The sequence below is a fragment of the Meriones unguiculatus genome, chromosome 14 (assembly GCF_030254825.1).
Source record: "Meriones unguiculatus strain TT.TT164.6M chromosome 14, Bangor_MerUng_6.1, whole genome shotgun sequence".
Lineage (NCBI taxonomy): Eukaryota > Metazoa > Chordata > Mammalia > Rodentia > Muridae > Meriones > Meriones unguiculatus.
This window is the reverse complement of record NC_083361.1, coordinates 50,537,105-50,551,877: the sequence shown is the minus strand read 5'-3', so window position 1 is coordinate 50,551,877 and position 14,773 is coordinate 50,537,105. Positions and strand designations below refer to the sequence as shown.

At 38.1% G+C, this 14,773-nt stretch overlaps 2 long non-coding RNA genes across 3 annotated transcripts in view; one reads left to right on the top strand and one right to left on the bottom strand.

The window, feature by feature from the left end:
- The window catches only part of LOC132647212 (uncharacterized), a 41,600-nt gene extending 39,765 nt beyond the window's left edge, over window positions 1-1,835 (bottom strand). Inside the window, exon 1 of the long non-coding RNA XR_009585545.1 lies at window positions 1,762-1,835. This is a non-coding gene — a long non-coding RNA (uncharacterized LOC132647212). The remainder of the gene's footprint in view (window positions 1-1,761) is intronic.
- LOC132647211 (uncharacterized) overlaps window positions 1-14,773 on the top strand; it is a 363,873-nt gene that overhangs the window by 243,385 nt on the left and 105,715 nt on the right. The window lies entirely within an intron of this gene.

Below are 14,773 nucleotides of genomic sequence, written 5' to 3'. Positions count from 1 at the left end.
TTTGGATTTCCTTTTTTTTATATGAAAGAGATATATTGGATGGAGGTGGAGAGAGAGAGAGGGAAAGGGGAGAGAGAGAGAGAGAGAGAGAGAGAGAGAGAGAGAGAGAGAGAGAGAGAGAGAGATGGTGGGGGGCATGCTCCAACAGAGAAAGGAGGGAAAGCAAGAGGGAGGAAGCACAAGAGCACAATTGTGGATTTCTATAATGGTCTCTGCTACAAAATGAAAAGAAATCTTGAGGGTGACTTGTAAAACTTGTCTATGGGTATAAGGATGGATAGTTGGAGCACAGTTAAAAAATTATAATGTTTCAGCCACCACTGCCTGGCTGTAAGTTATTCTTAAATGTACCTTTTTGGAAATTAGAAGGGAAAAAAAGGTGAGGATTTTGAATAAAGTCTAACACGCAATATGTGGAGATGTACTCTTGTTCCAGTGTATATGTGTAATCACAGAAGAAGTGCACATACACTTGCACATGGCCTAACATTTCACACGGTATTCAGAAAACAAAAATTAATGCTGATGGAATACAGAAGACAGTATCACTGTTAGAAGAAAAACAGATGCTTTTACAGAGTGAGAAGAAGAGTGATTTCTGAGTTACCTTCTTTATATTATTATTTAAGATTATAATATATAGAACAGGTAGATGACTTAGTCAACAACATGCTTAGTTAAAAAATATGAGCACCTGTGATTTATGTCAAGAATAATGTATTAAAAAGCAGGCATACTGGTACTAGAATACATTACAAAGATAAGAGGGAGGGCAGTTACAGAAAATCTCTGAGTATGCACGGCTAGACAAGTCTCTATAGCAAACTACATTCCTTGAAGAAATACTATCTCAGATCAGCTACTGGTGGTGTACATATGCATCAAACCAGTATTTGATGAATACGTTTCTAGAATTACAATGCAAACATGCTTGTATCAGTATGCAATTCAAGGATAAGAGGGGAGGCACAGTAGCACCCATTAATTCCCAACATTTACTATTGCATACACATTTCTTAAATTATAGCTAGCCAGCAAGAATCCCAGTATCCCAGTATAGCTAAAGATACTACCCTTTTCCAGTAGGTGGGTCCATATCCATATATATCAGATGCTGTAATGAATTCATTTCTTATTAAAGAAAGAGAACATGTATAAGCTTTGGATTGAATCATGGGAGGGATAATTGGAGGGGAATTCCAGTATAGGGAATTGTCTGAAATTTTCCAGAGACAGAATTTCATATATTAACATTGAATATAATTTTTATGAATATCAGTTACATCTGAAAAACAAAAATGAATGCCGCTTGCCTGCAAACAGGTGTATAATCACACTGAAAACATTACAGATACTGAATTATTCAGGATACACACATATTTTAAGCTTTTCTAAAAGAAACATTTCTTAAATTATTTTTATCATTAAACTATGAGATTCTCTATCATAATTTGTTATATTTGGAGCAGGACTTGAAAACAACATTTCTTTTTAAAACCCAAGCAATTTTTGCAGGTCATTCTAATAGATATAAATATATTATACAGTATTATAATTCAAAAATATTCAAAACATTATAGAAAACAAAATAGCTACACTTGTCCCTCCAGACTTACAATTAGAAATTTATAGACAGAAATTGAGGCTTTCATCTAAATATTCAAAATGTTGCCCCAAATAGCCAGATACATGATCAGCTCCCAGGCACTACTCTATGGTCTTATCAATTGTTATTTGTAGGAAAAAATCAGGGAAAGTTACGTTTTGTCCTGTTTTCTTCTTTCACTTTCCCTGCTACTGCTGCAACACAAAGGGAGGAGGAAGAGATAGATGAATCAGCACAGCTATGAGTCAGATCACCAAGGTTACCTCAGGCTTTTGCGGCCATGCCTACATTTGAGATCCCTCTCCTGATTGGTTCTTAATTCATTCTTCATTTGAATAGATGTACTCCTCCAATTAGAGTCAAGCAGAGGTAATAAAAATCTCTGCAGCCAGCGTTTCACCAGTCAGGCTCCTGGCTAGATTCCAGGTACTAGCTGGTACCTGATCTAGCCAAAGCCTGACAGTAAGCAGTGAAAACAAAGGAACACTGTTCCTGAATGCTGCGTGTATGGCAGCCAATGAAATCTCAGCACAGGGACGGATTTGCTGATATTCCTAACACTTAAAAATATGATTCTGATTCCGAAGCCACTGGTTTTATTATCTGTCATCCCTTATAAACATACACTCATGCATCATATTCAAGGAATGTATTACAGTTTGGAATCAGTCTCTGACGGAGACAATGGATGTGCTATTTTATATATTTTGGGGAAGGGTCTACTATGAAGGACTGCTATGGCAACAGCATATCTTATATGCCTCCTGAGAATCTCTGAGAGCCTTGACTTTTTTAATTAATAAATTTTTATTAATTACAGTTTATTCACTTTGTATTCCAGCTGTAGCCCCCTCCTTCATTCCCTCCCTATCATACCCTCCCTCCCTCATCTCCTTCCATTCATTCCCCTCTCCAAGTCCACTGCTAGGAGAGGTTCTCCTCCCCTTCCTTCTGACCCTAGCTTATCAGGTGTCATCAGGATTGGCTGCATTGTCCTCCTCTGTGGCCTGACAAGGCTGCTTGCCCCTTGGGGGGAGGGGGTGTCAAAGAGCTAACCACTGAGTTCATGTAAAGCACAGTGCCTATTCCCCTTACTAAGGTATCTCCTTGGATACTGAGCTGTCATAAGCTACATCTGTGCAGATGTTCCAGGTTAGCTCCATGAATGGTCCTTGGTTGGAGGATCAGTCTCAGAAAAAACACTGTGCTCAGATATTTTGGTTCTGTTGTTCTCCTTATGTAGCCCCGTCCTCTCCATGTCTTACTATCCCCCCTTTTTTCATGATATTCCCTGCACTCTGCCAAAAGTTTGGTTACAGGTCTCAGTATCTGCTTTGATACACTGCTGGGTAGTCTTTCAGAGGCCCTCTATAGTAGTCTCCTGTCCTGTTACCTGTTTTTGACTTCTTCCAACATCCATCTATTTACCTTTTTGAGTGAGGATTGATCATCTTACCCAGGAACCTCCTTCTTTCTTAATTTTTTAAATGTATAGATTTTAGTATCTTTATCCTATATTCTAGGTCTAGTATATATTTATAACTGAGTATACACTATGTGTGTCTTTCTGCTTCTGGAATACCTCACTCAGGGTGATCTTTTCTAGATCCCACCATTTGCCTGCAAATTTCATGATTTCCTTGTTTTTAATTGCTGAGTACTATTCCATTGTATAAATATACCACATTTCTTTATCCATCCCTCCATTGAGGGACATCTGGGTTGTTTCCAGGTTCTGGCTATTGTGAATAAAGCTGCTATGAACATGGTTGAGCAAATGTCCTTGAGCATATTTTGGATATATGACTAGGAGAGGTATACCTGCATCTTGAGGAAGTGCTTTTCCTAATTATCTGAGAAAGCACCAGACTGATTTCCAAAGTGGTTATATAAGTTTACATTCTCACCAGCAATGGAGGAGTGTTGCCCTTTCTGCATGGTATTGGCATAGAAACAGAATAGTGGATCAATAGAATAGAGGACCCAGAAATAAATAAACCAACCTACAGATAATTAATTTTTGACAAAGATGCCAAAACCATACAATGGAAAAAGGGATAGCATCTTCAACAAATAGTGCTGGTCTAACTACGTGTCTACATGTAGAAAAATACAAATAGATCCATATTTATCACTGTGAAATTCCAAATGGATCAAAGACCTCAACTTAAAACCAGACACACAAAATTGGTTAGTAGAAAAAGGGGGGAAGATCCTAAAACTCATTGGCACAGGAGACAACTGTCTGAACAGAGCACTAACAGCACAGGCTCTAAGAGCAACAATCAATAAATGGGACCTAATAAAACTGAAAAGCTTCTGTAAAGCAAAGGATACTGTTGTCAGAACAAAACAACAGTCTAAAGACTGGGAAAGGATCTTCAACAACCCTATATCTGAGAGATGACCAATATCCAGAATATATATAAAGAACTAATAAAGTTAAAAATCAGCAAATCAAAAAATACAATTAAAATGGGGTGCAGAGCTAAACAAAGAATTCTCTGTAGAGGAAGACAGAGAAACAACTTGAAGAAATGTTCAATGTCCTTTGTAATCAGGGAGATGCAAACAAAAACGTCCCTGAGATTTCACCTGACACCCATCAGAATGGCTAAGATCAAAATCTCAAGTGACAATACATACTGGAGAGGATGTGGAGCCTTGACTTTTAACATTTGCAGATGCTATCTGTCACCTAAGGCCCTCTGTGAGATAAGAAGTATATCACCAGCAATGTTATTTGTTATAATCATGCTGACTTCAAGGTTCACATCTTTTCAATCATGTTTCTGCAGTAATGTTTAAATTTTCATTGCATTTTGGCAAATAAGTGTTCTTACAGTTTTTGTGATTCCTTTCTGCCCTTTCCTTTGTATAAGTTGGGAAAGGTCACGGGAGTGTTGGAAAATAATTGTCTTATTGTGGTGTCAGAATAGATTTCAATATGATCTCTTAACTGATGTGATCTGATAGACTAAGATCAGAAAGAAGGAGAGGAGGACCTCCCCAATCAGTGTACATGGGGAGGGGCATGCATGCAGAAAGGGGGGGGGGAGGATGGAACCAGGAGGGGAGGAGGGAGGGGATTATGGGGGGATACAAAATGAATAAAGTGTAACTAATAAAAGTTAAAAAAAAGAAAGTATACCCACTAAAATCTGTACACCTAAAGAAACTAATCAAGAGGGAGGACTCTGGCTAAAATGCTCAATACCCATTCAGAAAGGCAAAAAGGATGGATATCAGAAGAAGGAGAAAACAGGGAAGAAGTTAGGAGCATGCTACAGAGGGCCTCTGAAATGCTCTGCCCTGCAGACTATCAAAGACTTATGGCCAACTTTTGGGCAGAATGTAGGAAATTTTATGAAAGAAGTGAAAAATAGTAAGATCTGGAGAGGACAGAAGATCCACAAAGAGAGCAACAGAACCAAAAAAATCTGAGCACAGGTATCTTCCCTGAGACTGATACTCCAACCAAGAAGCAGGCATGGAGATAACCTAGGACCCTTGCACAGATGTAGCCCATGACAGTTTAGTCTCCAAGTGGGTTCCATAGTAATGGAAACAGGGACTGTCTCTGACAGAAACTGATTGGCCGGCTCTTTGATCACCTCCCCCTAAGGGGGGAGCAGCCTTACCAGGCCACAAAAGATGACAATGCAGCCACTCCTGATGTGATCTGATAGACTAAGATCAGAAGGAAGGAGAGGAAGACCTCCCCTATCTGGACTTGGGGAGGGGCATGCGTGGAGAAGGTAGAGGGAGGGTGGGATGGGGAGAGGAGGAGGGATGGAGCTACAGGGAAGATACAAATTGAATAATGTGTAATTAATTTTAAAAATTAAAAAAAGAAAATATACCTACCAGATTTCCTTGTCGCTCTCACAAGGAATCTCTACTAAATGACCAGTATCACCTAACTAGAATTTTATTCCACCAGTCAAATATTGAGGCAGGGCCCAGTTGTGGCTGCACAGAAAAATTAAGGGCTTTTTGTTTGTTTTTAATTATTTCATTGATTTATTTATTACAATTTATGCACTTTGGTTCTCCTCTGCAGTTTCCTCCCTCATTTCCTCCCAGTCTCATCCACCCTCTCTCTTCTCCCCCTCTGCCCTTTCACAGGTCCCCTGATAGGGGAGGACCTCCTCCCCTTCTATCTGACCCTAGTTTATCAGGCCTCATCAATGCTGGGTACATTCTCTTGCCTGGCATGGCTATATTCCCCAGGGGGAGGTGATGAAAGAAACAACCACTGAGTTCATTTCAGAGATATCCCCTGTATCCCTTACTAGGATATCCACATGGAAACTGAACAGCCTATGGGCTTCCTTTTAACAGGATGTATATGTCCTTTCCATGCATAGTCTTTACTTGGAATATAGGTCTCTGCAGGGTCCCCTGGGCCCAGGTTTTTTTGCTCTGTCATTCTCCTTGTGAGGTTCCTCTCCCCTCCAGGTCTTTGTATCTCCATACAAAGGATGTTTGATTCTTTTTTAATGAAAGCTGTTGTTATTACACCATAAAACCTCTTGGTTTCTTTTCATAAAACCTTCTGCTTCTTTCAACATAAAATGTATTGCCATATCAGGAAGTAGCACAGGAAATAACATTCCCTCAGAAAACTTTCCAGTTACCAGTAAAGAAAAAGATGATGCAGCCAGTCCTGATGTGACCTGATAAACTAGTATCAGATAGATGGGGAGGAGGTCCTCCCCTCTCAGGGCACTCAGGAAAGGGCATAGATAAAGGGTCAGGGGTACTGGGAGGAGATGTACGGTGCTACAGCTGGGATACAAAGTAAATAAATTGTAATAAAATAATAAAAAATATTTTGCATCCCAACCCTTGGGCCACTGTGTACAGGAGCTTGTGCCTTGGGCTTTGGTTTAATTAAAACAGTTATTACCTGACACACATATCTAGTGAGTTCCAGCCAAAACAATGCCTCTCTTCATGTTTACTTTTTCCATGGAAGTACGATATTTCTTATTAGTTGAAGGCATAATTTATTGTTGTTGTTTTTGTTTTTTGCTTTTTTTGTTGTTGTAGTTTTAATTTGTGAAAACATGATACAGATGAGTACAATAAACTTCACATCAACATTAAAAAAGAACATTGAATACCCTTTGAGTTCATGGAAGTAGTATAGCGTGCACACAGCCAGGACTCCTGCTTTAGTATCTAATCACCAACACATTCCTTTATTCATTTTAAAAACTTGATTCTGTGGTCTAGATTCTGCAAGGAGAGTGTTGCATTCCATGCCTACAGTTCTTTACCATGAAGGTCTACCATGACTTTACTTTATAAAGGAAATGCTGTGAGTATAGGAGAACCTATGTCTGGGAACCCAGGAAATATTTGAGGATATAAATGCTAAAACACAAAGTCATCTGTATGGGCCTTTGTTTATTTAAATACATGTAAGTCACATTACAGTCTTGAACAACCAAGATAAATGTCCAATATCCTAGCTTTGACAGGCAGGTATTACTGAAGTCAAGAAAGAGCAACTTAAATTGGTGTAATGGTTAAGAGTGCAATTGTTCATGCATAGGACAATAGCTTGGTCCACAGCATACATGTTGGGAAGCTTCCCAATCCTGATAAATCATGGAGACACAACCCAAATTACTTCCTTGAATTGCAAGCACACATTTTTTTTTTATTTTTTATTGTAAACCACTGAGTCGATTTAATTTTACTCATATGCAAAGAAGGGTTAGGTCACTGTGATATTACCATTATAGAAAGAACAGTGGTCCCAATAAAGTGGACTCTTGCCCAGCCTGGTAGTTCACATCTGTAATCCCAGCACTCAGGAAGAGAGAAGCAAGCAGATCTCTGTGAATTTGAGGACAGTCTGGTCTACAAATGAGTCTAGGACAGGGAAGACTACACAGAGAATCCCTGTCTAGAAAAACCAAAAGCAAGAGGCAAAAGAAAAAAAAGTGAAATATCAATCTTCTGCAGGCATCCTCTGGAAATATTCCTCAGCATCTATTGGAAACTGCATATACCCTCCCCTTCACTGATATTTTCATGCAGGTGTTTCTATGAGTTCACTGTGCAATAACCATGCCAAGACCACAACACAATATTTCACACCACCACTCCACATTTTATTGCTGTTACATCCTCTCCATATTTCAAATCCCACTTTTATTCTTTCTCTCTCCTACTGATTGATATAGATGCCAGGTGGCATAGTTAAGTAAATTTGTACAGACATAGGAAGACAAGTAAAGTGCAACTGAGTTCCCTACCACAATTGAACCTTATTATTAGAAGATATTTTCAGGAGAAATACAGAGAAGGCCTGGTGCAGATATCTAAACAAGAACATTAGGGTAAATGGGCAGACTCAGTGGCCCTTTTAAACATCTGTCCCAAAGTTCACTTAGTAGAAACTTACACTGAGGCCATTACACTGCTAAATAATACTAAAAAGCTTTGTTACTTTGGCTGTACCCAGGGTTCAGTCATCTGTCCTTCCCAGGAAATTAGCTCAAGTTTTACTCAAATGACTAAATTTCCTCAAACAACCTTCTTGGGGGACTCACTTTTAGGATTTTAGAAGGCCACCACTCAAGTTAATATACCTGAGTAACAATCAAGGAAAAAGACTTGGATGTGACCATGACTATGACTCATTCTTGTGGCCCCCATATGAGTGAGGAGTCCAATATCACTATGGATGGTAGAGTTCAGTCCCCTAGTCACTTTCATTCTTAATCAGCAAAAAAGTGAGTAGAAAATTCTGTTTCCACGGAGATGTGAGATTTGGCCTAGTATGGCTATGTGAATACTCTTCTTAAATAATCTAAGACAGAGGTGTCTTCTTTGGATTGGAGCCCATGAAATAAGTAAGTTCCCTGAGTTGGGTAATAGAGATGTGATTTCTACTTGATACACATGGGGAATAGCCTGGGTAGGCGACCACTCCTTTGCTTAATTTCTTCTTGTCTTATATCAGATGTTAGCACAGGAACTGTGAATAGCTAGCACAGGAACTGTGTTATAGCCACACAACATTAGGCTGTCTAGCCAAAAGAAAACAATCACATTTCTCTTTCTTCAGCCTGAAATAATCTGGACATTTTCTGATATACTAAAATTATTTATAAAACTTTGCTATGTGTTCATTGTCATCCCATCCCAAATTTCTTTTTTTTTTCTTTACAGTTTATGGATATTTTATTGTCTTCTTAATTCTCTGCTAAAGAAAAATTCAAGCATTTATAAAAGAGAAAGAAATATTAGGAGTCTTCCTAAGCATCACCCATATCTATTTCAAATGTCACAGCAAATTTCAGGACCATTATGACTCCACTGCTAAGTCACACAATTTGTATCATTTTTTTTAACATAACCATATGCTATCATCCTACACCCAAATTTCTCAATAAATGATCTAGTATCATGGATTAGTGTGTGTGTGGCTATATTGTTTGCATGGCTTGTATTGCCCTCTGTGTTCTCTCCCATACCCTCCCATGGCTCAAAATGAGAAGGTGGCTTGAATGAGATAGAAGTAACAAGTCTTCCCCTATGTAGAAAATATTTTTTGAGGCTTTCTCAACCTGAAGGGATTTTAATTACTGATTTAGAACTCATGGGGATATTAAACTTAGTCCTTGAGATCTAAAGAAGGGAGTCATGACCACGCTATTTTAAAGCACTATCCCCCACAGTGTTGATGTGTACTTTGGTACCTGTGCCTTTATTATCCTGTGGCTCCATATAGGATAGGACATATGACCTTGGAAGGATGGAAATGGTACAATGGAAGCAAGTTTGGCTGTCTTCTCTTGCAGATGAAATATATTCCCTTACAGATATCCACTCTAAACATGTGCCGCTCTTGACTTCAGAATTCCTTCTTCCATATATTGTGCACAAATCACTGTGCTAACCTTGCCAAAGAGCCTAGGTTTGAGAGTTTCTGATGATGATTTTGATTAATATAAAAATGGTAAAGTAGTAGTAGTAATAAGAAGAACAATAATAATTAATAATAATATGGCATGAGCATGTGGATCAGTGGTAGAAAGCTTGAGAGAATACATGAAGCTCTGGGTTCTATCTGCAGCATTAGAAGATTTGGACCATGGGGAAAGTACGTTTACTTTGTCCAAAGGAACTTTACAACTTTCCCAACCTTGGGCCTTCTAACATGGCTAAAATATTGAAGGCATGGTGGATTTGCATTAGCTCAGCACAAGGTGTTTGACAAGCTCCTGCCAGTTAAAAACTAGGGGAATAACTTCTTTAGGGCTATATATTTTAGTATTTCTATCCTATATTATATGGCTAATATATATATGTGTGTGTGTGTGTGTGTGTGTGTGTGTGTGTGTGTGTGTGTGTGTTTCTGCTTCTGGGTTACCTCACTTCGGATGATCTTTTCTCCTTCCCACCATTTGCCTGCAAATTTCATGATTTCCTTGTTTTTAATTGCTGAGAAGTATTCCAGTGTGTTAATGTAACACACTTTCTGTATCCATTCCTCTGCTGAGGGACATCTAGGTTGTTTCCAGATTCTGGCTATTAAGAATAGAGTTGCTACAAACATGGTTGAGCAAATGTCCTTATTGAATGGTGGGGCATCTTTTGAGTATATGCCTAGGAGTGGTATAGCTGGATCTTGAGGAGTACTGCCCCTAATTTTCTGAGGAAGCACCAGATTGAAGTGAAACAAAAAGGAGAAAGATCTAGGGAAGATGCTTACTCCTCATTCAGAAGGGCAAACAGGATAGACATCAGAAGTAGGAGAAGACAGGACAGGACAGGAGCCTTCCACAGAGAACCACTGAAAGACTCTACCTACAAGGGTATCAAAGGAGATTCTGAGACTCATAGCCAAACTTTGGGCAGAGGTGTCAGAATCCTTATGGAAAAAGAGAGAGATAGAAAGACCTGGAGCAGACAGGAAGTTCACAAGGAGAACAGAACAAGAAACCTAGGCCCAAGGGTTCCTGCAGAGACTGATACTCCAAATAAGGACCTTGCATGGAGAGGACCTAAAACCCTGTTCAAAGGAAGCCTATTGGCTGCTCAGTTTCCTTCTCTAACATGAATTCAGTGGCTGGCTCTTTGATCAGCTCCTTCTAGGGTTACAGCCATGCCAGGCCACAGAGGAAGATGATGCAGGCAGCCTTGATGAGACCTGATAAGCTAGAATCAGATAGAAGGGGAGGAGGTCCACCCCTATCAGGGGACTAGGGGGAGGTCATAGGGGGAGTAGAAGAAGTGTGGATGGGATTGGGAGGAGGTGAGTGAGGGGGCTACAGAGGGGACAAAAGTTAATAGACTGTAATAAAAATAAATAAATAAAATTTGAAAAAAAACTATAAGAATGCAATAATAAACATGCTTGGGTAGAGGTTTGAATTATAGGTCCTCACTAAGTCACAATGCTAACTTTTTTTTTCTAACATTTTCAATCACTCCACCAGTTTTTAAAACTATATAAGCTGAACTATTTTTTTTCAATGTTGTCTTCTTTGTTATTGGCCCATCATGTTCTTAGTATTTGCACTCTTGTATTCATTTTCTAAATGCTCTGACATTAAAACAAACAAACAAACAAACAAACAACAACAACAAAAAACTTGATCATCCCAGTATCAACAGATTCTAAGTAAATGAAGTGAATTTTTGAATGTTTATTTGCTTGCTTGCATATTGTGGATTTCCATGAAAAAAAAATGTGTGAAGAAAAAAAAAAAAAAAAAAAACATGCACACCATTCTTTTCTTTCTTGAATGTTGGATCTTAGAATAGTAGTTGATTTTTTTATGTATATTTTGCTTTGATATAGTGGGGAAGTTGGGTTGGGTACAATAGGAAAAACTGAAGATGTTGGTTGTTTATTATTTTGTGCTTTATCTCTATGTGGACAGATTAGACTACTAATAAGGAGTATAGCTTTGTACAATCAAATGTAGAAATCATCAAATGAATCGTAGATCATCAAAGAAGGAAGTGACATAGAAAAAACGAAAGTCACCCCTAACTTTTCATGTTTCGACATAGAAAGAAGAAATAAATGAGCCACCATATAGATAATAAAGTTTGTTGTTATTTTTTATTTTATATTATATTATTTTAGTTTTAAATTTTTTTTGAGACTGGGTTTATCTGTATAGCTTTGGCTGCCTTGAAATTGCTTTGTAGACAAGGCTGCTCTTGAAGTCACAGAGATTTGCCTGCCTCTGTGTCCCTGAGTGCTGGGTTTATAGCCCTGCATCACTGTACCCAGCTTAGCTATTTTAAAAATTTTTATTGATTTTTTTGTGTGAATTACACATGATACACTCTAGTTTCACTCATTGCCAAATCCCTTTGTATCTGCCCTTTGCCATTGCAACCTTCCAAGAGAAAGAAAATAAACAAACAAACAAAATCTCATTGTCATCGAATAGAAGACCCAGAAATAAATTGACACACCTACGGATATTTGATTTTTGACAAAGAAGCCAAAACCATACAATGGAAAAAAAGGTAGCATCTTTAACAAATGGTGCTGGTCTACCTGGATGTGTACATGTAGAAAAATGCAAATAGATCCATATTGATCCATCTGCACAAAACTAAAGTACAAGTAGATCAAAGACCTCAACATAAAACTACATACACCTACATCTGTTAGAAGAAAAAATAGGGAAGTGCCTTGAACTCATTGGCACAGCAGTGAACTCCCCGAACAGAACACCAACAGCACAGGCTCTAAGATCAACAATCAAAAAATGGGGCCTCATGAAATTAAAAAGCTTCTGTAAAGCAAAGGACACTGTCTATCATCAGAACAAAACGACAGCCTACAGACTGGGAAAGGGTCTTCATCGACCCTATGTCTGACAGAGGGCTAGATCCAGAATAGATAAAGAACTAAAGAACTTAAACAGCAACAAATGAAATGATCCAATTAAAAAACAGGGGACAGAGCTAAACAAAGAATTCTCAATAGAGGAATATCAAATGGCAGAGAATCACTTAAAGAAATGCTCAACGTCCTAAGAGAAAGGCAAATCAAAACAACTCTGAGATTTCACCTTCTACAGGTCAGAATGGCTAAGATCAAAAACTCAAGTGATAACACATGCTGGAAAGGATGTGGAGAAAAGTGAACCCTCCTTCATTGCTGGTGGGAAGGTAAACGTCTACAACCACGTTGGAAATCAATGTGGTGCTTTCTCAGAAAATTAGACCTTTATGGAAAAGATCATACACATTTTGAAATGTTTTAATGTAATTATGTCTCAAAAGTTTTTGTACACAAGGAATTGAGTTAGCTTCAAGAATCTTTTTTTTCCTAAATTAGGGTGTGCTTAAATGTGTCTAAAATAAACTGTCCAGTGTCAGATGTTAGAATTTTGAACCAACAACTAATATCTCAACACTCAATGCAGTCTTGACTTAGATTTCCTTTTTGCCTCACATGGATCATTACTTTACCAACCCTGGTGTTTATAGAGACCATATATTAATGTGTGTGTGTGTATGTGTGTGTGTGTGGTGTGTGTTTGTGTATGTGTGTATGTCACACATCTTTTTAAAAGAAGATGATCATCTATTCATGATATGTACATCTGATATTTTATAGTAAAAGAACATAGTCTTGGAAATATTTCCATATTTTTTTTGCAGATAGTTTTCTTCCACAGATATTATCTGTTTTAATTTGTAATCAAAATTGTAACTTTTTAAAGAATATGCCAGTTACCATGTTTCAATAATCATGTACCTTATTCTTCTTCATATAAAAGTTAAAACATTTTAGTAAACTCTCACCCATCACATCACTCCCTGTTTGATATATTGCCTGAGGTTTCCAGTGGTAACCACCATGGCTATCCAAGACTCTTTAGGTTATAGTGTCTGTGAATGAGACACTATAGGTTGTTTTTACCTATCAATGTATTAAAAACCTTTTCTGATAATTCAAGCTGTTTTCTTCCAATGACTTTCATGTTGGCCATTGGGAAAAAAAAGGGTATCATTATTCAATAGAACTCTGCTAAGTGACCACATTTTCATAGCTGAACATCTTAACAATAAATAATTCACATAATTATCTGTTCTTCTTTATTATGACAGGTTTTTGAAATATTAAGATACTGAAACCTTAGTTTTATAAATTCAGTTTTCTAGAGTTTCTTGAAAGAACACATGTCCTTGTGCTATACCTTCACTGGAACTCCTGATGACACCTTTGTAACTGTAATCATAGGACACCTACTTTCTGTGTTGAATCAGTATGGCTTCATCAAGTTATAGCCTTGGTAAAGTAAATCAAGCATATGTAGAAAACATTTATTGTATTAACAACAAAAGTCACAGTAATGTAGAACCAATACATATTGTATGACCCTTTATAAAAAAGGAGAATTAGGAATAGTGCTACCTCAAGACACAAGTATACCACTCCTAGACACATATCCAAAATATGCTCAAGTATTCAACAAGGACATTTGCTCGACCTTGTTCATAGCAGCTTTATTCATAATTGGCAAAATATGGAGACAACCCAAATGTCCCTCAACTGAGGAATGGATACAGAAATTGTGGTACATTTACAGAATGAAATACTACTCAGCAATTAAAAACAAGGAAATTATGTAATTTATAGTCCAATGGTGGGAACTAGGAAAGATAATCCTGAGTGAAGTGACCCAGAAGCAGAAAGACAACATGGTATATACTCACTTCTAAGTGGGTATTAGACACATAATATAGGATAAGCATACTAAAATCTGTATACCTAAAGAAGCTAAGCAAGAAAGAGGACCCTACGTAAGATGCCCAGTCCTCATTCAGAAAGGCAAACAGGACAGTCATCAGAAGAGGGAGAAAGCAGGGAACAGGACAGAAGCCTACCACAGAGGGCCTCTGAAAACTCTACCCAGCAGGTTATCAAAGCAGATACTGAGACTTATAGCCAAACTTTGCGCAGAGTGCAGAGAATCTTATGAGAGAAGTGGGAGATAGGAAGACCTGGAGGGGACAGGAGCTTCACAAGGAGAACAACAGAACCAAAAAATCTGGACACAGGGGTCTTTTCTGAGACTGATACTTCAACCAAGGACCATGCATGGAGATAACCTAGAACCCCTTCACAGATGTAGCCCATAGCAGCTCATTCTCCAAGTGGCTTCC